Consider the following 26,773-nt stretch of genomic DNA (forward strand, 5'->3'; position numbering starts at 1 on the left):
GCCCTCGGAAATAGCTCTGTCCCCATCCACCAGGCAGCCAGATGGAAACATGCTCTGGTGCATTTGTGATCACAGTCACCACACATCACAGTGAGAGGACTTCAGGGAAGCAATGATGAGACAGATTCTGAGCACTCTCTCTTCTACCTGTAGCCAGCAACCCTGGGAGGGAGTCTGAGGAAAGCTTTATGAGTTCATAAAATAATCACAAAACTCTCTGATCTCCAGACCCAGAAAGACCAACTCAAAGATAATAATCTTCTCGCTGTCATGAAATTAATATACAATTCTTGGGTCCTCAAACTGCATGTGCTACTTAAAAAATGTTATGGGGCTGGAGTGGTAGTGTAGCAGGGAGGGCAGTTGTCTTGCATGCAGCTGACCCGGGTTTGATCTCCAGAATCCCATACAGTCCTAGAGCCTACCAGGAGTAATCTCTGAGTGCAGAACCAGGAGTAACCTAAGTACCGCTGGGTGAGGCCCCCAAATCAAAATCAAGCAAGAAAACAAACAAAATATGTTACAGAAGCACCATGATGCAAAAAGTTATTCTAGTTGGGTTTTAGACTGTTCCCACACTGATCCTGCCACCAGCAGAATGTCTTCCCTCTCCATCAATGTCCCCAGGCTCTTTCCTCCAACCTCCTTTTCCCTGAAAGGCATATTTTTCAGTTTGGTTGCTGAAGTTCAGGACTCATGTTCTCATTAGTGCTGCCAACTTGGCTTTGGACATTGAGCTGTACCCCCTCCTTTGCATCATCCCAGAGTAACTACACATGCTGCTTTTACAGAAAACATGATTTCTTGAGCACAGGATGTGGTTCCAGAATAGAGATCCTGCCTTGTAGGTCGGAGGCCCATGAATCTATTCTTAGTGCCTACATGTGGCTGTGAGCACTGCCAGGGAGTAAACATTAACACATAATCAGTAGTAAACCCAGATAATGGTACTCAAACTAATGTTTATACATAACACACACATACACACACCAAGGGAATATTTTAGATGAACTCAGAAGGAAGGAGGAGAATGCATTTAAAGTTGACATTTCTCAAGAAATACTCAAGAAAAACTTTTCTGGAACTGAATGTCAGTAAGGACTCTGGAAACTCAGGCTAGAACTTCACTTAGTGAAGAGGAAGTAAAAATTAGAATGGAGGATCCAAACTTGTTTGGTCTAAGACCCCTTTTCAGAGAAAATAAACTACCCAGTACTCCCTGAATGCCCACTATCTTTGATACACTGATGTTGGCATGTACCACCCATGGTGAACACTTGGATGTTCCACGAACAGTGCATTCCACTGCTGTCTCATACTTGTATATCCATCCCATAGACAGTGTGTTCCACCAGTGGCTCATACTTGAATGCTCCTTCAGAGAGTCCTTACCACCAAAAAGTGTACTAGTATGTTAAATTGGTTTGGTGAATGGAAATAGCAGCTATATGGTTAAAAAATACTTAATTGATAACTTCTAAAAGTTAACAAATTTGGACTGGAGTATTTGCCTTGCATGCAGCTGACCTGGGTTCAATCTCCGACATTCCATATGGTCCCGAGCCTGCCAGGAATAATTTCTGTGCATAGAGCCAGAAGTAACCCCTTGGCACTGCTGGATGTAGGCCCCCTCCCCCCAAAAAAGCAAAAAATTAACTTCAATTTATTGCACAAAAAAGATTGTTTTTTCAAATGAAGCTGCCAGATGTCAAGAAACATCTTAAAGCTCTAGCATCAAAATGGGAAGTGAACAAACAGAAAGGGCCCATATGGTTGCATGCATTTGAACCTGCAACCACCCGTCCTGACCCCCGAAACATTTCAGCAATTTTCCCCACTCTACTATATTGCCCACCTGGGGAAGCACTGAATTAGCAGGAGCAGAGCTGGTGGGGGCAGGAGGTAGACTGGGAGAGGCCAAGGAAACAGTGGCTGCCACAGTCCCATCTCAGCAGCACCGGGAGCTGGCGGACAGAGCAGCCCCCTTTAATGAACTGTCCAGTCCAAAAGCAACTCAGAAAAGTGTTCAGAGCTACAGGAAATACCGATGAGTTCAGAGAGCAAACTTGCTTCAGGGAAAGTATCAAAGGAGGTGTGTGTGTGTGTGTGTGTGTGTGTGTGTGTGTGTGTGTGTGTGTGTGTGTGTGTGTGTAGTTTCCATGACCCCAATGTCTTTCACCACTCAATGTGCACTAATAGGAATCAATGGATCACGCACCTCCTCCCCCACCCATGTGGCAGTGACCTAGGCCTCAATGCCATCAGCCTCTGCCAGCCTGTTAGAGTGGGTGCTTGTAGCAACCCCCTTTTTCAGCCCAGCACTGCCTCCATGCATTTATCTGCAAGCATTTCTATTTTGCACTCTGTTTGCTGGTATCAGCATCTCACCTCTCCCTTATCAACAGGAAAAGCAAGTCACCTGGGGACTTTAACTCTGTGTACTTTATAAGCAGGCCTAGGATGCCCCAGGAGGTGGGAGAATGTCTCTGGGTATATAGGAAGAAATTCAGTAGCCTACATGATGGTCCTTCTTGGATCCTTCTCTCTTGCTTTCCTCAATGGGAGAAAGCAGCAAGCACTACTACTTAAACTGGCTTCCCAAAACATGTCCTCTGTTTTCTTTGCCTTGGTATAGCAGTTAGTAACCAAGTTTTAACTTCCATTTTCCTTTTTCTTGCCATCATTTGCCAACTAAATGTATATTAAAACAGAGGCTTAGGAAAGAGAATTCCTTAAGATGTATTTTTTTTGGAAATTAACTAACTAAAGGGATCACCTTTAGCCGTGTTATTATTAAATTTCATATGCCCAAATGATAGGATTATGTTTATTTCCTTGGAAAAAAGAAACTACTGATTTTCCCCAATTATTGCATAAAACTTCAATTTTAAATTAAACTCATAGTCTTGTTCTTTATCACCACAGCAAGAAATGAAATAATACATATATACACACATACATGCATTTTTTATCTCTAGTAAAATTATTTTTTTCCACTTTCCTGAATTCTTGTCATCAATACCATGGATTAAATTTAACCCCTAGCCTATGACTGCATTGTCAAGTTTAGGAGATGCTTTACATGGTAGTACTCTTATAAATAAATGCCACTCTCAGGGGTGGGTGGAGAAAGAGCAAGCAGACTTTTCTGTGGAAACGGAGCATGGATTATTGATATGGAAAATTCTCTGAGACCAGAGATCCCTGCACTGGTGAGACACTAATCACATGACATTTGTGCCCAGCTGGTTCCTGGTGATCTGAATACACACATGCTGGTGATCATGGTGATTTTGCCCATTGCTAGCTGTAAGGTTCAGCTTTCTAGAAAAGCCTTTCTGTTCTGATGGTTTAGGCACTCTCTGAGCTGTGTGCTGGCTCATAAGGCCAACGTGATCTCATTCAGCTTAGCTCAAACCCAGGTGCAAGCAAGCAGCCTACTCACCTCTTCTGCCCCAGATAAGGTCCTGCCTGCATATCTCCTCCTGATATGTGTCTTATCTCTCCTGTGTTCATTCATAGATCTAAATCTGGGGAGGGAAGTTTTATCCAAGCTCTCCAAGATAAGGGGAAAATATAGAGATGACACTTTAGAATAATCTAGAAAATTTAAACTGAGGGGAAATTTTCAGATAAACAGTATGTGTTTGTGTGTACAAAGATTCAAGACACAGTTTTGTTCCTTTGTCCAAAGGTTAATAAGAGAATTACCTTAGAAATAAAGATCCTATGGAAGTCAACTTTATGATACATTTTTTTTAATGATACATTTTTTTCCTCCTCAAATAGTGGTAAGATCATTGAAGCTTTTAGTCTCATTTTCTGGATAAGCTTGGTGAAGTTTCTGTTAAACCAGTGAGATCCTTCCAGAACCAGCACAAAATAACACTCCTAATAAAATAGATGCATGGAGTCTCTGAAGGCAGAGAAAAGAACAAACCCATAAAAGTAGAATTCAAAATGGCACTCCTTTGAGAACGGCTAGAGGAACATACAGTGCCTTGAAAGGCTATAAAATCAATCACCAAGTTAATAGCACCATGCTGGAGATGTTCTTTATCACCCAGCCTCAGCAATTCCCAGAGTAGGGGGTCTTTGTCCTAGCATCAGACTAGGGACAAGCAAGTTCCCAAGAGACAACAAGCAGAGCCCCATCATTGACAGATCCTTTGGGGGCTGGGACTGGAAGCCAGGAACAGAGAGAAATAGTCTGAAAAGTTGCTTTCCACATGGACTCCTGGAGCCATTCACATTAATCAAGTGTGTGGTTTGCCTGGTTCAGACACTTCAGAGAAACAGGATGCATCTCAATATGTATGTATGTATGTATGTATGTATGTATCTCAATAAGTATGTATGTATATGTATGTATAAAAGAAACATGTATGGATGATGCATATATGAATGCTTCTATGTGTATATAGAATGATGAATGACATATATATGGGTGAATAATACATGTATGGATGAGTTGTTCATATATAAATGATGCATGTATGGATGAATGGTACATGTATTAATGGTACATGTATAGATGATATACATGTGAGTGTATTTGGGTAGGCATGTATGAATATATTTGTGTATGCATTAATGCATATATGTATCCAACTATATCTATGTTCTCTCTAAAACAGAGATTATGAGGAAATGGATCCATGATCAAAAATCCAAAAGTTTTCAACTCCCACACAGAGCTCTAAAAATGTCTGCTATGTGATCTGAACTCCAGCAAAGGCTCAGGGAGTTCATCACAGAAGAAGACACATTTGGAGGAGTCAAAAATCCCCAGAGGGGAACACAGATGCCATAAGAAAGTGTTTCTAAAGAATTAAAATCCAAACTCAAGATGCTGGAAGGCAGGGCCTTCTGTTAAGATTGTTTAGAAAGTCTGAAGGTCCTTGGTAGTAAATGCCATTTTGAAGTCATAGAGCAGACATAACAATTCCCAGCAGGGAGAGGGACCAATGCTGCTGACCCTGACACCAAGACCCCAGACTCTGCCCCAATGACTAAGCTTAAGCATCCAGAGGGAAGGACTGGTTGGGTTGGAGTGAAAGGGAGAGAGACATGGTATTATTTAGTTCAGAACAGAGAGATCAAAATAGATCATGGAATGGCCAATCCAAATAGATCATGGGATGGCCAATCCAAATAGATTATGAAATGTCCAGACAAAATAGAACATGGAATGGAATAGTCAGTCAAAATAGATCACATAATGACCAGTCAAATTAGATCAGGGATGGGAAGGAGCAATAGCACAGCTGGTAGGGCATTTGTCTTGCGTACAGCCAATCAAGGACTGACCTGGGTTTAATACCCAGCATTTCATATGATCTCCCAAGCCTGCCAGGAGTAATTTCTTAGTGCAGAGTCAAAAGTGATCCCTGAGCATCACTGGGTGTGACACACACACACACACACACACACACACACACACACACACACACACACACACACAAGATAATGGTGGAACTATTAGCTATTAACTATTTTGACTATAGCTAGTCAAAATAGACTCCAAGTAGTCCAAGTAGATCATGGAATAGGCAGTAAGAATAGGCCAATCAAAATAGATAAAAAATTATTAGTCTAAAATAGATCATGGGATAGTGAGTCAAACAGAAGGAACCAAGATCGACTGAAGGCAGTGAGTAGGGGAGACCTTGGGCCATGCAGCAGTCTCCAGAGCATCAGAGATAGGCCATAGGCTGCGGGCCAAGGATGAACTTCAGGAGACAGAAACAGAGAGAGGCAAGGGTAGACTAATGAGACTAAAAAAATGCAACAGCAAAATCTAGATTTTTCAGGCTACCCGGTGGAAAACTGCAATGTCATATATGTGTGGAGTTGTGTTTTGTAGTCTTTCTTACTCAAGGACTACTCAAGGACCCACAGACCCAGGAATAAATGTTTTACTTTTTTGCCATAACAGCCTCAAGATGCCTAAGATCATCTGTTATACAGCAACGCAGAAAGAAAACTCTACTAGATAACAATCTAGGAACAGCAAACAAAGCAGATCTCAGGAGACCAGCCTCCTCAATATACAAATGTTTCTTACTAAGGCAGCAAAAGAGACAGGGTACAGAATAAGCCAAAAGATTAAAGCAGGAGTGCAGGGGAAAGAAACAGTATAGGAGTGGAAAAAACCTTATGTTCATGCAGCTACCACTGGTTGGGTGCTTGACACCAGAGGGTTTCCCCCCAACCTCTTCTGAGAGCGACCCTTGAATACAGGCCAGGAGTAGCTTCCCAGTACTGCTTTCTAGGTGTGCTCCCCTCCCTGCAATTCTCATAGGCGAAACACAAGTGGTCAGGAATCTCTGAAGAAAGCCAGGCTAGCCCAATCTTTGTAAAGAAGATGGAAAGGGACTCCCTTGTTTGCATATTGAATTGTAACATACTTAATGGCTCAGCAATAAAATTGAAAAGCTTGGGGATAAACAGGCTGGGACACTGTTGGGAGAAACTTAACAATGTTTATGGGATGAGAAAAATGGTTTTAGTTCAAAAATATGAGATGCTGTATATGAAGATTGACTCCAGGATGCAAACATACAAGAAGTCTTAGAGACTGAATGTGCTCCCACTCCTGTGATGATGGCATTGGAAGGGTCTTTGGGAGGTGGTCAAATTTAGAAGGAGAAGAGACCAAGGTGTTAGTGTTCTTATGAGAAGACAATAGTCTGGAGCAATAGCACAACAGATAGAGGATTTGCCTTATATGCAGTTGACCTGGGTTCAATCCCTGGCATCCCATATAGTCCCCTGAGCCTTCTAGGAGTAATTTCTGAATGCAGAGCCAGGAGTAATCGCTGAAAACCACCAAATGCAGCCCCAAAACAGAGCAAACAAAAAAGAAGGCAACAGAGAAAATCCCTTTTCACCATGTACAGCTATGTGCTGGGAATTCCTGACATGACTTTCAGCAGGAATTGAATCTGTAGGTACCTTGACGTTGACCTTCCCAAGTCTCCAAAATGGTGATAAACAAACATCTGCCACCCCTCTATGGAAATTTGTTATGGCCTCCAGAACCAGACATGAACAAAGATGAACACACAAAAATCACTCTGTAGATCCATCCCAGGAGGTTCTACATTGGATCAAGGAGAATCTCATGATAAATCTATCATGACTTAGCATCTGTCCAAGGTGATTTTGTATGGATGGAATCACACCTATTGCCAAGAGGACCTAGACGTTGACCAACTAAAACAAACAACCTGACAAAACCCAGAATGTTTCATTCTGCCACACTTTTTTTGTGACATTCATGGAGCATGTGCACACACATGACATTCTGTTGCCTGTGCCCCTACTTCTAAACATGCTTAACATGTTTGTAAGTAGGCATGAGAAACTACATGGTCTTAGCTTTGAAGAAGAGTGGGAACAGATATACTTTTCACTCTACACTATGAACACAAAATTAGTGAACTATTCAAAGAATAGTAAACTATTCCAGAAGAATCTGGAGATTTGGGAAGATGTGTAATTTTAGGGAGCAGAAGAAAATCTTTGGGCTTTGCCTGATTACTATAGATTAGGGGATGGACAGGAGCTCCCCTGAGAGTGAGAATTAGGTGCCCCCCGTTCTTCTACCCCCTGCCCTATCCCACCAACCAGGTTGTATGTGGAGAAGTGAGTGTGGATCAGTTCCTAAAAACACTGAAGCATTGCTCGACAACCCTGGCTCTGATTTCACATGGGCAACGTGCAAAGCCACCATAGGCTGTTACTTTCAACCTTTGCAGATTCACTTCCCCTGTGTCCAATACGTGTTTTCTGGAAGGATGCCTCAATCTGACTCTTTGTGTTCAAACAGAATCATACCCAATCACAAGTTTCCCTTCCACACACTTATTTTGAAGGACTTGTAAAGCCCAATTGATTTTTAATTTTATGGTATTAAAAAAAAAACCACAACTATTCACATCAAAGTACTAGGCTGGCTAAGATCTTTATGAGCATCCCTTGCAAACATGAGGACCAAGGAAACTGTGCGCATGTGTGATAGACCAAACCCTATTCATAGCTAGAGGAGAACTGGCCTGGAAAATGCAGAGAAAGTGGAACGATGTCATTCTGCATGCTGTGTGGCGTGTCCAACAGGCATGCCCATCAGTTTGTCAGCCTAAGCAGGCTGGCATGCGCATGAACTTGCATGACTGGTGTGATAGTTTTATTTAGAATTCTCATTTGGAAGATAGTATGGAATACATGAATTAATGGCTGGGGAATGTCTCAATTGACCAAATGGTGTTTCAGAGGTGGGAATGCTTGACACAAAGTGGGAGCAATTACATAGCTTTCACACAAATGAGTCTGAATGCTGTGTGTGCTCAGTTCCATCTAAACAACTTGCTTTGTATATACTGAAAAGATGAGGGAATGTAGCATCCCTTATGCTTTGAAGACAAAAGGGGAAAAAGGAAAAGGAAAGAAATATGCAATAGGAACCCTAAGTTACCAAACAGGACAAAGATAAGAACAACAATAACAGTTGCAAAAAATGATTTGGGAATTTGGTTGCTGTTTTTGATGGAGGTAGTCTCAGGAGCTATACCTATTGGTGTTAATAGGAAACCCTGGTTCAAAACCAAAAGTGTTGGGGGCTACACCTGGATTTCCCATCAAAAGGCCTGGTCAGTTGAATTTGGTTCAGGATAATAATTGGTTCTGGTAATACAGTTCATCTTGGAGCTAGGAAGAGACCATTCAAATGATAGCACACATGCTTTGCATGCAGGATGCCAGGGTTTCATCCCTCATGCTTCGTGGTCTAGTGACCATACTGGGAGAGTTCCTCAAACAGAGTCTGGAGTAACCAGAGCACTGCTACATGGGGCTTGGAATAACCAAAGCATTGCTACATGGAGGGATTTAGAGTAACCATGAGAAGAACAAAATAGGCCACTGACGGGAGGGGAGAGACAGTGAATCACAGTGTTATTCCTTAAATCCACACTGTGTGCTGCAATATGTGTGCATGTTACAACCCCAACACAGGAGTCAACAGAATGAAAAGCCATCAGGCACCCAGGTGGCACCCAGTGGGTGATGGGATCGCTTCTGAGATATTTTGCACTGTCATTGAAAAGAATAAGGAAGAGTCAGAGATGGGAGTAGAAAGCGACTTCAGTCTGGACTCTCAAATATTTTTCAGTAGGCAGGGGCCAGAAAGATAGCATGGAGGTAAGGCATTTGCCTTGCATGCAGAAGGTCGGTGGCTCAAATCCTGGCATCCCATATGGTCTTCTGAGCCTGCCAGGAGCAATTTCTGAGCATAGAGCCAGAAATAACCCCTGAATGCTGCCGGCTGTGACCCAAAAACCAAATATATATATACATATATGTGTATATATATGTATATATATGTGTATATATTCAGTAGTCAAAATTTGCCCTTTCCTTCCTCTTCACTCCCTCATTCTCACTAATTTCTCCTCTCTCTCTTTAAACTTCATATTGCTTTTCATTTGCCTCTGTGATCAAGGATTGCTCCTGGGGATGCTAGGGGAAACTATCTAGGCTCAAGGATTGAACCAGGGTCAGCTACATGCAAGGCAAGTCTGAGCTCACCATCTCTTCCACTTTGACACTTCAACTGACTTTTTTAAATTTCACAACCTTTTTCTGTGTGGCCCTTTTTCAACCCAATTGGTAATGATACTGACCATATAAAATAGGAGCCATGCTGTTCCTTATTCTATTTCTTCTATACCACATTTTTAAATTTTCCATTTTAAGAAAATATAATACTTTAAAAGTATTTTAGGGATTAATAGCTAGAGTAGTGATGGAATTTTATCTGATAATGTCTTTGCATTTTGATGTCAAGGAAACAATAGGTTAGGAGGATGCTAGAAATTTTTATGGTCAGCAAGGCCAGAAAAATGATATGCTCCAGTAAATAGATCTTTCGATTCCTGGCTTTGGGAAGTCTTTTATGAAAACCTAGGAGATTTATAGAAAACACATTTTACAACATTTCGGTACATAAGAACATAAGACAGCAGTGGCCACAGATACTAAGCAATATTCAGGGTCCAAATCCAGTCAAATTCATTTTGATTATAAACACTGAGTTGTTGGTTTTTTTTTTTCCCTTTCAATTTGCCTCCTGCTGCACAGAAATAATATGCTAGGTGATTCATTTCCACATTTGAACTGTTGGGAACTACATAGGTGAAGGAGCACGAGATGGCGGTTTTGGCTGTTATGTCATCCCCCTCACCCCCAGAAGAAAAGGGAATGAAATTAGAGCACAGAATGACCTATCAAATTTCCTTGACAGGCGCTAATTCACTTTGATCTATCCTTCACCATAATTTCATTGGTGGGGAAGGGCATCCATATTTATAAGCATGGAGCAGGCTGCCGGTGTGTTGTTTGCAATTTACAGCAACAAAGCATTCATTTAGATTTCCATATCAGAAGTCCCAAGGTGACTGAGTCACGGCTGCCAGCCCCCCCATTGCGCAGGATTCCTAACATAATAAGGAATAAAGCAAAACACCAGTACATCACGACCCAGGCTCATGGGTAATCAGTGCACATATTTACTGCTGAAACAGTAGCACTGTGCAAAACAGCGCCATTATTCCAATTTGCTGATGAAAACCCTGGGGACCACAGAAAGTGTCTGCCTGGAAAGTAGCTGATTAATCGGAGTTACTTATGCTTTGTTAAAGAGTTATTGTTTTAATCATAATTCACAATAAGTAGTTACTCATGGAAAAGTTGCAGGGCAGAATCAGCCCAAACCCTTGAGAGTCAGTTTTTATGTTTGCGAAGCCATGAATTCTCAAGAAATATGCACGGTAAAATGGAGTCAAATGAGAGAACAATAATGGTTTGGGCTCGAGAGGGTGAATTTAGAATCTTCTTAGCTCTGAAATAGGGCGCAGTTTGTATGAATATCTCTTTGGGAGTGTGGCCATATGATATATTACCTTGTTAATCCCTAGAATGGCTGGATAGTTCATTGGGGTGATGTTTGGGAGGAAGGACAGCTGCATTTCTGTGTGACACAGCCAATATACCAATGTTGGCCAGTACTTGCCTAATGCCACAGTGAGGAAAGAGGGTTGAGATTTTTTTTCAGTGAATGCATTTTAGGAATGGTGAGTAACTGCACGAAAGAGATGCTTAAAGTCACCCACAACGAGACAAGTAGATGCTTGAGCCATAATAAGGGGACAACTGAGTCCCACGACAACAAGGATCGTGAAGAAAAGCGACAAGACCAAGTATTGGTGAGACAATAAAGAAATGATCAGTTGCCTTGGTCATTGGGCTCTGAGGGGTAAGCACATGGTCCAGCCACTTTGAAACATTTACCTTTCATTTCAAACTCAGATTGTCACAGGAACCAATGATACCTGTCCTAAGCCTCCACCTGAAAGAAATCTAAGTGTATGATCATACACAGATTTGTAAGTAGATGGATTAACCAGACTCTAACACTGTACATTTTCTAAAACTGGACAGAAACCAAGTGCCCATTCACTTTTGCACAAACATGTGAAATGCATCTGAACCAATTAATTGAATTGGGTTAAAACAGGTATAAATGAGTCTAAAAAAATTCTCAAGATGATGATGATTAAGGGAAGAAATAAGTCAAATGAAAGACCACATGTTGTCACATTCTATGGATGAACTTTCTAGAAAAGGACAAAGTGCTGAGAGGAGCAAAATAGTTACTGATCTGTAAGCTCTGCTACACATTCAAAATCATAAAAATGCAGATTTAAGAAAAGAAAATAATATGGCAAAATGGTGTCAAAAAACATGTTCTTACTCCTGCAGATGTGTCTTAACACCTCCATTCAGAAAACTGAAATGAAAACTCACTGTGCCTGGAAGCTCCAGGCATTCCTCGCAGGGGTCCTCAAACTTTTTAAACAGGGGGCCAGTTCACTGTCCTTCAGACTGTTGGAGGGCCAGATTATAGTAAAAACAAAAATTATGAACAAATTTCTATGCACACTGCGTATATCATATTTAGAAATGAAGAAACAAAATGGGAATAAATACAATATGTGGCCCGCGGGCCATAGTTTGAGGACCATTGCTCTATAGGAATGGATCACAGTGCATTTCCCTGTTCCCAAGTCATAGATTTGTCAGTCTAAGAACTCAGGTCCACAGGTTCAAGAACCAGTCAGATGCTCAGTCAGTCCATTGAACACTGGAATTAAATTGTTTCAGTGACATCAAAAGCAAACATTCAGTGTAGAAAGTATCAGGGAGATTTTCCAGGGGACCAGGCAACTTGAATAAGAATAATGCAGGGTCCAACTAGCAGAATAAACTCATGGACATAATGACCTCACAGATAATTGCACTGGGGCCTTTCAGAGGGACATTTGAACTTATTCTATTGCCATTTGAGCTCATTGGCCCAGTGCTGCAGATCCTCAATTTGTGGCTGAGTGACACCACATGATTCTGATTTCCCAGTCACAATACACAAAATATTGAATAAATATTCAGACTTTGGGAAGGTTGGTAAACTGATGACTAGTTTGGAGGAAATTTTACATTCATGGTGGAATACTGAAAGCCAGAAATAACTGTATCATGAACAACTCTGTAAAGCAATGTAATTCTAATGAAAGAAATACAATTTTAATAAAAAGAATAATGCAGGGAATGGGGATGAAGAGATAGTACAACAAGTAGAGCATTACCTTGTCTGCAGCTGACAGGTTCAATCCCTGATACCACATCAGGTCCCCTGAAACCCATCAGGAGTAAGCTCTGAGAACTGCATGGTGTGCCCCCAAAACAACACCACCAACAAAACAAAGCAAAGGAAAAGGAATTTATTTGGGCCATTTCATAAGCAGTGACCATACAGATTCTTTCCTCCCCTCTGGGGCTGTGGTGCTAAGCACAATCATATATTGCCTCTACCTTTGAGGAAAACCATCGGGCACATTCCTCAGTGTGAGGGTTGCTGACATTACTGAAGAAGAGGAAATGCCATCATACTCCGATCCACTCCTATTTCTGAGCAGTAACACAAGTAGCAGATGATGGGCTGACAGCCCCAATACAAACAGATCTAAGGCCCTGTGCAGCGGCTCTTGTACAATCGCATTTCAATTACCACGATATGTGGGTTGTTGGGGATGCTATGTGGCAGGTGTCAGCAGCAATTGGGTTGATCCAAGAGGTGCTGCTGCCTGAGTGTCTCCTACACAATGAAGAGGCCCCACACCTCATTCTGATTCCCATTCTATATGCCCAGAAAGTGAGCAGTTACTTGTAGCCAGGCCAGTGGCAATCTCGGTGCTACCACTCCAGATTAGACAAAAGAGACTCCTAAACTATATTGTCCTTTATCTTAGGATGAGGTACAGTGTCAACTCCCTCTCAAGCCTGAACCAATCTATATTCTAGCAGTTTTCTGGGTGTCCTTCAACACTCAGTCCAGCACTATTTTATTTTTTGGTTTTGTTTTGGGACTACAGCCTAGTAGTGCTCAGGGCTTACTCCTGGCTCTGCACTCCGGAATCATTCCTGTCGGTGCACAATGGAATGCTGGGGATTGAATCTGGGTTAGCTGTGTGTAATGCAAATACCTTACCCACTGTGCTATGGCTCTAGCCTCTAATTTTTATAAAATGTCTCTGATCCCTTGTTGGATCCCCCCTATGACGCTGCTCCTGAATCATCTGGCAGATGGAATCACCTGTAGAACTATTCTGCAGATCCCCTAGAGCCATTGCTCCAGGGATTTTCCTTGAGGCAAAAGTCTCTGACTCATAGTTCTCCAGAGATGGGGAAAGACAGCACCCCCCATAACCAAAGGTCACCCACAGGCTCTGCTCTGAGCTGTCCCTCTTCTTTCTCAGAGAGCTCTGGTCAAAAGAGATAAAATTACTTTTACGATCTCTTGTGTTACTCCCAAATATTCCTAACCCCCAATGTTTAACTTCTCCCTGGAGCTTTACATCCTTGTTTGGCTATCTCTGGTGTCCTGAGCCTTGAAACCATGCATGCATACCAGTTCCCCTTGTCCTATGTACACATCATTGGAAGGGAATAAAGTGTCATCGGTTATTTGCTTGGTATCCATTCTTTCCTATCATCAGCTAGGGGGACATCTTCAGTGCCAAACACTCCAGGAAAGAGGGAAGCTGATCCTTGCATACTGGCAGGGGGGCAGCACAACTCCTTATTGTACCACCAGTGCCAGCCACCACCTTATCCACTTGGTTAAAGGGATGCTTCTCTGTTTGGCTCATGAATAAAACTTTCCTTCAGGCCAGATAGTAATTTTTTTTTTGGTTTGGTTTGGTTTGGTTTTGGTTTTTGGTTCACATCTGGCAGCGCTCAGGGATTACTCCTGGTTCTATGCTCAGAAATCGCTCCTGGCAAGCTCAGGGGACCATATGGGATGCCGGGATTAGAACCACTGCCCTTCGGCTTCCAAGGCAGATACCTTACCTCCATGCTATATCTCTAGCCCCCAGATAGTATTTTGTAAAGGACAGAAGATGATCATATGTGTGTACTTGTGATGATGTACTGTAGATGCACAGCAACTGGCTCCATCTTCTAGGTCCTGGGTTTCATAATTGAAGATGTGTCCTGGATACCTGAGCTCATTGCTGGATAAATTGGAGTCATTTTTATTAGCATTGAATCTGGCATTAAAATTTCTAGACTCAACAAAAGAGAGGAGGACTGGAAGGTCCAGCTCACGACATAAAGCTCACCACGAAGAGTGATGAGTGCTGTTAGAGAAATAACTACATTGAGAACTATCCTAACAATATGAATGAATGAGGGAAGTAGAAAGTCTGTCTCAAATATAGGCGGGGGTGGTGTGGGGAGGAGGGAGATTTGGGACATTGGTGGTGGAAATGTTGCACTGGTGAAGGGGGTTGTTCTTTACATGACTGAAATCATACAACTATATCATATTCATAATTACAGTGTTTAAATAAAGATAAATATGTTCTAGACCCAAGAGTGTGCTTTACTCATAAGTAGCCCACCATCATATTTGAGTGTTTTTACCAATTTGTGGTAATGGCCTGCCTCCCATTGCAAGGCTTTGTAATATTGACGTAACTTGAAAAGTTTAACTTTGCAAGCAAAGCACATGGCATGTGATATGGCTTTAATAATTACTTTTGGAATCAGGGACTTCATCTTAGTCATTTGGGAAACAGAATGAACTTCTAGGTCATGTGGCTACAGGGACTCTTTGGGGGAAGAAGGGAAAACACACTCCCTTTCTGGGGGCTCAGCTCTACCCCCAATGCCCAGGGAAAATCATTTGCATGCAGAGCAAAAACTTGGAGTGAGCTGATTTTTCAAGCTGTTAAAAAACATGAGGGAATTAATTCTGAGCAGTCAGTTTCTCCCCGGCTCCTCGGTGGCATTAAATTCAATGTTAGATTTGTTTTTTAAACAAAGCTAACAGGCAGGAAGATGAGACAATCCATTTGGTGCTCAAGGAAAATAGTGAGAAGTCAGCGACAAGAGTAAGCTGTGAAAGCATCTTGTGGGTAAACAAGGGGGAACAGTCTGTCAAACCTGCGGGGAAGGAGAGGGAAATCCCAAAGTCCAGGCACAGCCACAGTGGCTCATCTGAGCCCCTTTTTGAACTCACCCAATGGGAGAAGAAACAAGGGTCACTGGAAAGGTCATTTGGAGATTTTCCTCCGAATAAATGCAGGGAAGAACCACATCAACTCTATGATGACTTAAGTACAAGGTTTTCCAGATTTAGAAATTAATTTGGGGCTGGAGAGATAGTGCAGTACATATGGTGTTTGCCTCGCATCTAGCTAACTTGGGTTTGATCCCCAGCACCTCCTATTAACCCCCTGAGGCCTTCCTAAGGACAAACCCAAAAGTAAGCCCTGAGAAATAGGCCAAACAAACAAAGCAAAAACAAATAAGCAAAACCGAAACCAAACCCGCAAAAGCCCAAACTATATAAAATTTTTGTTTTGTTTTGGGGCCACACCCAGTGGTGCTCAGGGCTTATTCCTGGCTCTGCACTCAAGAATCACTCCTGACAGTGTTTGGGGAACAATATGGGATGCCAAGTATCATACCTAGGTCTGCCATGTACAAGGCAAGTTCCCTACCCACTGTACTATCTCTACAGATCCCCCAAATATGCAAATGTTAAGAAATACAAATAGAAGTTTCTCAGATTTTTCTTTTTTCTTTTTTATCTCCCCCAAATTGTACAGATCTACAAAACTCTAACAGACTATAATTTCTGTGATGGGCTAATATAGACTTCTAGGAGATGAATAAAATAGCACATCTTTGACGTTAGAGAAAAGTTCTTTTAAAATCTCTTTAGAAATTCTTATTTAAGTATAGATGGATATTCATTTGATATTCATTTTATATGTTACAGTTACATAGTGATTCTATGGGTCTGTAGGGTTGTAGTGAAAGCTATTTACAAACATCAATGTCCCCCCCCCCAAAAAAAAAAGAACCCTTCAAATCTAAACTATTACAGGACTGAATTAGGGCAAGTCTGACTTGGGGAAATTGGTGGCATTCTTTCATCCTTTGTTAGGGCAGTGAAAATAAAACACCAAGAGCTCCTACATTTCCTTCAGTGCTAGTGTTTGTGCCAACATGCTGCCTCATTGCCTCATTCTAAATACTGTTCCAGGCTTCTATTTATGAGTTCTCATTTAGAATGAAGAAAGCTGGAACTGAGAGAGGTCATGCCATTTTCTTGAAATCCCTCAGCCAGCAAGTGGGTACTGAGCATCATAGTCTGACCTTGCCTTAGAAGCTTCCCAGAAGAAAGGTTTCTCTGGGGAGTTCCAGAGCTGTTCCAAGCATGTCCTTGCAAGGGCAGTTACTCCTAGGATTCAGGAAGCATCTCAGCTTGCAGGAAGCTCAGAGGAAGACTGAGGGAGGTTAGGAAGGATGTGCATGCTCATGATTTCAAGGAGAGTCCAGCTCACACTCTATATCCCAAACCTGTGGCTGCCCTCTCTATGACTCACTGTATCCAGGTGGCCTTTCTGCCAAGTTGCCTGGAGATTCGATTCGTGTCTGGCTTCCCTCCCTGCTGCTGCCCACACTCTGCCCGAAGGAACTGTTAAAAGCTCCCTCGGGAAACGCCCGTGGGCAGCACGAACATTCAAAAGCTTTGATATGGAGCTCCTGCCATATGGAGCCCTTCTGGTATGGCGTTGGTTTGGGGTAGGGTGTAGGATTGGACCATACTCTGGATGTTCAGGGCTATTCCTGCCTCTGTATTTAGGAGTGCGTGCTCAGATCATATGTGGTACTTAGAATAAAAGCAGATTGTGATAGGGATAGGAGGTGGAGGGGAAAAGGTACTTGCAAGGCATACACTTTAGTCCACCCCACTCTCTGAAGTTGAGGTGCAGGCTGGAGTGATAGGAGCTAGCCTCACATGCAGCCAACTCAGGTTCTATCTGACATCCCTATCCTATGATCCCTGGAACAAAGTAAGAGTGATTCCTGAGTGCAGAGCCAGGAGTAAGCCCTGAGCACTGCTAGGTATGTCCCTACAACAAAAATAAAAAAGTTGGGGGTGGGAGGACATACAAGTTCTCCAGATTTCCTTGTGCCTTCCTGTGCCTCCCTGATTCAGCTCTCTTAAGCTTTGGGGAGTTCCCCTGAGTTCCAGTTTAGTGGTGGCTCTGGATACAGGTGAGACAAAAGAGAGGTTAACATGAGGGCTGACACACTTTCTTTGAGTCTTGTTCTCAATCCAATAAGTGCTGTGAATTGTGGACACAGTGTTTCTGAAGGGGACATTCCAGCAAACTCCAAGGGGCAACAGAGCTAAGGTTTGATCAATCCCTGACTCTCAGCAGAATCAAGGCCAAAGAGAAAGCTTTTCCAATCTTTTGCTTCTCCTTTTTTAAAAAAAAAATAGAAGAATCATATTTTGATATATAAGGCTTTGATAGATGAGAACGTTTAATTTTATGGATAACATGTCATGGAATGATGAGAAGGCAGAAAATAAAAGCTTCAGATGTTTTGTGGGGGGGGGGAATAAATTATGTTAAAGTAAAAAGACACAGTGGCCTTCAGTATAGTGCTTCTTATTCATTTTTTTTCTGGAAGTCTAAAAGAAAATGTCAACCTAGTGAAGAAGGTGTAAGGATTTTGGATTTTAAACAAAACAAAGGAGGTAGAGGGACTAACTCAGATGCCTGCTTCAAGACATGGCAACCCTAGGACTGATATCCTCATGGGTTGGGTATGGGATTTGGTCCATACTCTGGATGTTCAGAATATCTTACCCAAAACCTTGCAAAAAAAGGGAGAAATTTCCTTGCATCTACCCTGAGAACTGGCCTCAAAGTTACAGAAAATGTTGTACATAGAATCAGGGTGAAACCAAGAATGCAACACTATTTACAACATTCCAGTCATGAGCCATTCCTCCATTCATGTGCTAGATGATTCCATCCTGTTCTGTCCTATTCCTCCACTCATGTGTTAGCTGAGTCTATCATGATCTATCCTGTCCCTCCACTCATGTGTTAGCTGAGTCATATTGGTTTGCACCATTCCTCCATTTCTTGTGCCTGATCTATTTTTAAAGGTTCCCATGGGGATGCTATGCGCAAAGAAAGGAACTCTCATTCACTATTGGTGGGAATGCTGTCTAGTTCAACTTTCTGGAAACAATATGAATATTCCTTAAAAAAGCTGGAAATTGAGCTTCCATATTATCCAGTAATATCACTTTTAGGAATATACCCTAGGAACAAAAACACAATAAAAAGCCCTCTGCATCCCTATGTTTATCGCAGCACTATTTACAATAGCCAGAATCTAGAAACACACCAGTGCCCAAAATGAGATGAGTGGTTAAAGAAGCTGTGGTACATTTATACAATAAAATATTATGCAGTCATTAGAAAAAAATGAAGTAATAAAATTTGCCTATACATGGATGGACATGGAGATGATTATGCTGAGTAAATGAGCCAGAGGGAGAGGGATAGACATAGAATAGTTTCACTCATCTGCAGGATATATATATATATAAAAAAAAGACAGTATGTTAATAATATCTAGAGAAAATAGAGCTGAATGCCAGGAGGATCAGCTCATGACATGAAGCATTCCATAAGAGCAGTGAATACATCTAGAGCACTGGCCACAATAACAACTACCATAAAAATGATAGTGAGGTAGAGAGGCAAGATGCCTGAGAGACAAGCAGGGGGTTGTGGTAGAGGAGGGAAATGGGGTAATATTGGTAGTGAGAAATCATACTGGTGAAGTAATGTACATTCTATGATGGAAACCCAAATTCCAGTGTGAAAATTATTGTAAACATGGTGATTAAATAAAAAAAAAACCTAACCCTAATCCTAACACCCTAATCCTAAATCTAATTTTTTAACCCCCACCCTTTAAATCTAATTTTAACTTTACCAAAGGAAAATATCAAACAGACCCTAGAAAATCAGTGTGAATTGTTTGTCTGGAGAGATGGTTTTGGTCTCTCTCTTCTTCACAAAGCAATTTATTTTGTTTTGTTTGATTCATTCAGTGAAAAATAACTTCAGCTGCCCCCTTTGGGCTAACCCTATCTAACAGAGCTCAGGTTGCTATAGGAAGTCATGGATGAATTAGATACTCCTGTCCCAACCATGCCCGTGTGTCACAGTTGGTCACAGTGTCCTAGTTGACAAGATAAAACTGAAGAGGTCACTAATTGGTTCCAGGCCTCAATAAATAGACCAGAGAGGAGAGAAGGAGGGTAGTAGGCATGCAAAAGACAAACCAATTTTCATTTTGGGACATTTTCATTTTGGACAGTTTGTAGTTAAAACATCTTATTTATAAAATAATAGCTTGGGCTGGTGAGCTAGTGCATGGGTTTTAGGTAGATACATTACGTGCAGGGGACCTTGGTTTAATAACAACAGCGTGACATGGTTCCCTGAGCAAAGTGAGGAGCACTTTGGGTGTAGAAATGGAGGCCTTTGAGCACCTTTAGAATGGCTGAGTACTCCTTAGCAGCACAGGGCCCTAGCAGCACTGCGTCTTCTGATTTGAAACACTGCCCCGTTGGTGCAGAATTGCCAATGGGACCCTAAGATTTACCTGGGAGGACCAAAAAAAAAAATCTTCACTGGAGCATAAGAGAGTGGCGGGTATGGTGAGGGAAGAAAATAAATGTATATTCCTATAAATGACCGAGAATTTGAAATACAGCCTCTGAGCAAGCTAGCAAATGTACGTGTGTTCTGATTCCAGGTGACTTTCCTCCCAGGTCCCAAAGCAGGGGTCTCAGGGGAAAGGGAGAGCATTTCTCAGCTGCTCCAGCCAAAAAAGCATCTTTGAACTCCAGGCATTTGAAATTACCCCACTCAGCAAGGCTTTGTTCTTCCATGCTGCTTTTTGTTCCAATTCAGATGCAGTGCAAGGCAGACATTGGAATTGCAAATTGCTCTCATTGTACTTACTCAAAATGGAAAAACTCCTGAGATTTGATCAAGAGATAAGAACACCTTTAGGAAACAGGCAAAAATGACACATTTTGATGTCATTTATTTGGAAACACTAAGGTGGAAGGAATATACAATAATGATGTGGATTTGTCCTGGGTATCTATAATAGAAAAGGTAGCATGTGCCTCTTGGAAAGAAGACCAAAAATTTAAATCAGACCTTTTCAAGGATGATGATGAGTGAAGATTATTTTCCTTCTAAGAAACAGAATGTTCTAAGAACATTTAGGGGAGACACAAACCTCCTTTTTTTTTTTTTATCAGAGTTGTAAGAGGCACTTTTAGCCACAGAACTCCTAAATCTGTGAAAAACTCACCCCACTGTTGACTATGTCTTCTAAGAAAAAGGTACTTTCATTTAGGTTTAAGATATTTTATTTATTTTATTTTTGTTTTTATTTTGTCCCCCTCCCCTTCACATAGTTCTCAGAAATTACTCCTGGCTTTGTGCTCAGAGGCCACAATTAGTGGTGCTTGGGGGGCCCTAGGTCAACTATGTGCAAAGCAGTGGTCTATCACTGGACCCTAGTTTTAGTGTATTTTAGACTAATAAATTCAATAGTAAACTTGAGGGTTTTCCTTTTAAATTCTTATTAATTAGCATCATAGGACACATAGTATCAGACTTGCTAGCCAAGGTGAGACTTCATGTAGGGAGCAGCAGGAGAGAAAGGAGCTAAGGGTGAAGGGTGAAACACAATGGAAAAGGCCTGCTTGGGTCCAGAGTAGAAAGATGAGACCACACAACTGGAATAAAGTTTAATACTTTAATCCGTCTGCCAACAAGACCTCTACACTGACCAGTCAGGGCCATCTCCCAAAGGATATGAGTCCCACCCAAGGTCATGAGGAGGATTATAAAAGGAAAAGGATATAGAGAGGTTCGAGTTTTCTGATAATCCTTAAAATAATTGGCTATTGTCTTCCTACTGCCCCATTATCCTTCCTTGATAGTCTACCTGGTATGGCCAGGTAGCTTGGGGAGGTGTCTATGGAAATAGAATTGTGAAGACCTAGCATGTGGTTTTTACAAAATGGCATCTCTCCCTGTGCAGAACTTGAGAAGAAGCCTGCTGTGTGACCTTTACAAAATGGCCTCTCTCTTTGTTCAGAACTCAGGTCCCAACAGGCCACGGTACAATCTGACGTCCTTCCTCCACACATCATGGAACAGATCGATGCCATTCCTCCACACCCTATGGAACATAGGGAACCATAGAACAGACTAACATCCTTCCTCTACAGACCACAGAACAGACTAATGTCATTCCTCTACAGACCACTATTATTTACAATGCCCTTTAAGAAGATCTGACATCATTAGAGCAAAAGGAAGCCTCTATTTCCCCTTGCCAGTTGCTATGAACAACCGCATTTTTTTTTTTTTTACTTTTCCTATCCTCCATTTTTTAACATTCCCGCTGTAGTCCTATACTAAGTTCCTTCCCACATGGGAGGTCCTTTTCTTTCTCTTCAACTTTCCCATAAACTTTTCCACAATTCTGAATCTGAGCATCTTTATTACTCAGCATTTTCATTCTTGAAGGTACTGAGAAAACTGGGAGTCAGAGAACAACAGATACCAGATATGGGGCTCCGCATAACCTAATCCCTAAAAAATGGTTCTGGAGCAGGGGTCACCACAGGAAATAAACCAGGCCAACCTTGAGAATGTAAAACACATGTAGTCAAGGAGAGAACTGCCCACCCAAACTGTAGTTTTTATTAAGTACCAGGACCATGGGTTGTGGGGGTGGGGGGAGGCAGCCAAAAACAAAAGACCTATCTAGAACTAGTCCCACCTAGTTGAGTGGGACTTTGACAGGCGAGTCTTTGACAGGTAAAGAGACCAAAAAAGAGGTTAGAAGTCAGCTTTGTTTCCTTGGGAGCCCGGAGAGATATTGAAGCAGTAGGGCATTTGCCTTGCAGGCAGCTGACCCATGACAGACCTGGGTTTGATTTCACGGATCCCATATGGTTCCCCAAGCCAGGAGTGATTTCTGAGTGCATAGCCAGGAGTAGCCCCTGAGCGTCACCAGGTGTGGCCCAAAAAACAAACAAACAAAAGAAGTTTTGTAGCTAATTTTCCTCATATGTGCAATTGAATTGGCACTTCTTTTGAGAAATGAAAATAATCGAGAGATCATGCATTTTAGAGAATATAACAATTTGGTGCTATTTCACAAACTACCATTCTATGCTTTTAAATACATTTTTGGGTAAGTAAAACCACATGGGGTTTCTTGGACTGCAGGGAACATAGAGGTATAGGAAACCCAGCCCCTATCAAACGAACCAAATCAAACAAACAAAAAAAAACCAACAACAAAACAAAAACAAAAACAAAATAAAAACCGAAGCTGGGATCATGGCCATATGGAAAACAGTTTAATTCTTAGAATGCACAGTTTTGTTTTTTTTTTTTTTTTTTACAGAAAGTAATGAGTAGATGACAAAGATTGGCTGGTTGCAAAGGCAGGCAAGCATAAAATAATGGCACTTAGATGTCAGGCTAGTAGGGGCAGAACTAGAAGTGGACTTTATTTTTAAAGGGCACTTTCTGATAAGCTCTGTGAAATAAATCCCCAGCCTCTGCTCTTTACCTATTGAACACTGATGAGCTCACTAATTGGCTTTAAGGGTTCTGTCCAAGTAAACAATGGGTCACCTGTTGGGAGCCCAGTGGGGGTGGGAAGCAAAACAATTATTGAATAAAAGGCTGTGGTGAGAACACTGAAGGCTATCCAGGCTACCCTCAGGACAGGACAGGATAGGACCTTCTATGATGGTTTGTCTCATTCTCTATGACCTGTAATGCTGAACAGAGGTTGAAGGTGACAATCTGATTGGCTTTAGATCTACAGGTCTTGTTATTAGACTTATTCCACCCTCTCCCACTATGTTGTGTATTACCATCATCAGGAGTTCAAAATTGTGTAGATTATATTGACCTTAAAAACTCTTTGGCTGGGATTTAATGGGCCCAGAGGCCAGCCTGATGAGGAGTGAGGAAGAACTTAGAACTTTAGCATTCCAGTTTGCTGGTATCTTTCCTCCACTGCCCTTCAGCACACAACTACAGAATATTCTAAACATATGAACAAAACTGCTGTTTTCTCAGTGACCAGTTTCTGCTTTCTCTGTCATATCTACTTCCTGGGGATCCTGATTGCTCCTCAGATGTTCTATCCCTTCCTCGAAGCTCTGCGAATGTCTCAACTAGACGGTTGGTTCAAATGTGTGTGTGCTCTTCAAAGGCTATGATTAAATTTGCATCCTGCCTGGGCCTCATCTAGTGGGCCTCATCTAGTGGCAAAGGAGATCCTTATATTTTGCTTAGAAAGAGGAAAGTTCGGGGCCAGAAGTGGATGTTAAAGCATTCACTTTGCATGTGGCTAGCCTGGGTTTAATGCCTGGCACAGCATGTGGTTTTGTGAGTCCAACCAAGAGAGATCCCTGATCCCAGAGCCACAAGTAAGCTCTGAGCAATGCTGACTTGTGGCCAATCTCTCCACCAAGAAAAGGAGAATATATCCCTCACATAACCTCAAGATGCTCCTTATAAAGCAAAGAACAAGTGAAATGTGACTGAGCTTATCACAGCCAGAGAGCCAGAAATTTGATGTCAGAAGGAAAACTCCAGAAAGGGAAATGGCTCATGAGTGCATTTTCTGCATTTGGGAACTCCATATTCAATCCCCAGCACAGAATGGTCTCCCGAGCACTGAGCCTGGAGTAACTCCTAGAACCTCTAGGAGTGTTATCCTCCCAATAAAATTTAGATGATAATTAGGCAAAAGTATTAAGTCCCTTCTTTTTTTTCTTATACAAAGACTGAGGCTTTTAAGGGGTAACTTTGATAGAACAGCAGTGACCTACTGCAATGCTATAAAGTAGACAGAATAAAGACTGTATTTACAAACTACAGAGGAAATGGAATATTTTTTGCATTTTGTCTCCAGTGAAGAGAAGAGCATGCTTCCATTTTGACCTTGAGTCCTCAAATCATACATGAAGATGATCACATTTGTCTGTATTGTCAGTGAGATCAGCTTTGATTTGGGATCTTCACAGTGGAAATGATCAAGGTAGACTTGAAAGTGTTGTGGTATAAATATTTTATTTTGAAAAATTGATCAAGATAGGGCTAGAGAGAAAGCAATTGTTTCCAGGACCTCATGTAGTTCCCCAGCTCCATCAAGAGTAATTCCTGGGGCCAGTGAGGTGGCGCTAGAGTTAAGGTATCTGCCTTGCAAGTGCTAGCCAAGGACAAACCATGGTTCGATCCCCTGGTGTCTCATATGGTTTGCCCAAGCCAGGGGCAATTTTTGAGCGCTTAGCCAGGAGTAACCCCTGAGCATCAAATGGGTATGCCCCCCCCCCAAAAAAAAACCCAAAATAATAAAAATGAAAAAAAAGAGTAATTCCTGAGTGAAGATCCTGGAATAACCCTTGAGCATGGCTGGGCTGGGTGTGGCTTCCAAAGTAAATAATATCCAAGAAGCTAGAATGGGGAATAGGGGGTAAATCCTGTTATTGAAATTCTGACTGGAAGAAGCATCTTTGCAGACAAATCAAGTGCCAGAGTAATAGTACAATTGGAGTAAGCTTATCTTGCACATGGCTGACCCCCAGCATCCCATATGGTGAGTGAGTCCTTAGTGCAGAGCCAGGAGTAACCCATAAGAGTGAGTCCTTAGTGCAGAGCCAGGAGTAACCTCTAAATATTTCTGGGGATGGGCCTGTTATTTGGACACAGAAATGAATTTCCTTTGGGAGCTTATTATAGTCAGGTGAGAAACAAGCAAACAAACACTGTATTAGCTTAATTGCTCTGCAGAACTGTCAACACAGGACAGAGCTTGTGACAGGAATGAGTGGGGACTTGTGGGCCAGCACAGAACAGAGCTAAACCCATGAGGAAACCCACATGCATACTCAGGACTCCCCATAGCTAAGAGGATCACTGGCTGAAGAGTTGTGAGACTCCAGGTTCAAAGACAGGTTCAAAGATTCCAGAGAAAACAACTTCCCCCTTGGAGTGATGAAGTGATGGAAATGAGTGAGGTGACTCAGTGGTCACTGAGAGCTACAAATGGAGAGAGGATATGTGTACTGACCATGGACACCACATTCACAGGTGTCTGTGGGAGCTCAGAGAAGACACAGAAACAAGGACAGAGGAGGAACAAATGAATCTGAAGAAAGAAATTCACCCCTTCTTTCTTTCTGAACAGTCATGGCCTCCCAGGACCACCTGGGAAGTACAAAAGAACTGGGTTCTGTCTGTTGAAGATGGGATGTGTTGGTTTCTGGGGTGCAAATGCCACTGCATGATAAATCCCTAGTGACCAACCTGGAGTCCCCTCCTATCTCCCAACGAAAACTTCGATGAGCTACTCAGTAACTATCTATTCTGGAGTGTTTCCACATTCTCCTTAGAGTTTATTTTCTTCAAGACTTGGATCACAGCACAATGCCACAAAATGCTTGATGCGTTAATTTCAAGTTTTATTGCCTTTTAAAAATAAGATTGACTGAATTGTCAGTAATCATTGAGCAAGTGATATTCCTGGAAAGTTAACCATAGATCCTCACCTGTGAGGAAAAAGCAGCTCCTTAGCCCTAGAGCTCAGTATCTTTAGAAACTTGCCCCCCCCCCCCCCCCGCCTCTGTGCTACCTCTTCTGAAAATGCCAAGAGGAAGGCTGGACTCTCACTTGGCACAGAAGCATGCCCTTTGCCATCTTCATCACAGTCATCTTTGCCCCCTCAGTCCACCCACAGACATCCGGAATTCAGGAAGTTTTTTCATGGTGAGCATTTTTATACCCCCAGTTGCAAATGCTGTCCAGAATTCTACACTTCCTCTCCGGTCCCCAGTCCTCTCTAGATCTTGTTATTAGACTTATTCCACCCTCTCCCACTATGTTGTGTATTATCCATCATCTCTAGATCTTTAGCTTTTTCATTTTGGAGAAGGGGCTAAACCATTAGCTGGAGGGGCTTGAGGTTTACTCCTGACTCCAGCTCAGAATCATTCTTGCTGGCTCTCAGGGGATCCTCTGTGGTGCCAGAGAACAAAATTGGATTGGCAAGATACAAGGCAAGAGTCCTCCTCCAATGTGTTCCCTCTCTAGTCTTCTCCTCTATTTCTTTCTAGATTGCTTCTGGAGGATTTCCTGGCTGCTTAAGGAGCAGTGGGAGCATATTCAGGAGGGATTTTTCTGATGAATGCACAGTTGAG

General features: G+C 42.1%; 1 protein-coding gene across 1 annotated transcript in view; it reads right to left on the reverse strand.

Moving 5' to 3' along the window:
* The window catches only part of PRKN (parkin RBR E3 ubiquitin protein ligase), a 1,108,857-nt gene that overhangs the window by 374,643 nt on the left and 707,441 nt on the right, over window positions 1–26,773 (reverse strand). The gene's annotated exons all lie outside the window — the stretch shown is intronic.

This window comes from Suncus etruscus, chromosome 18 (assembly GCF_024139225.1).
Source record: "Suncus etruscus isolate mSunEtr1 chromosome 18, mSunEtr1.pri.cur, whole genome shotgun sequence".
Taxonomy (NCBI): Eukaryota; Metazoa; Chordata; class Mammalia; order Eulipotyphla; family Soricidae; genus Suncus; species Suncus etruscus.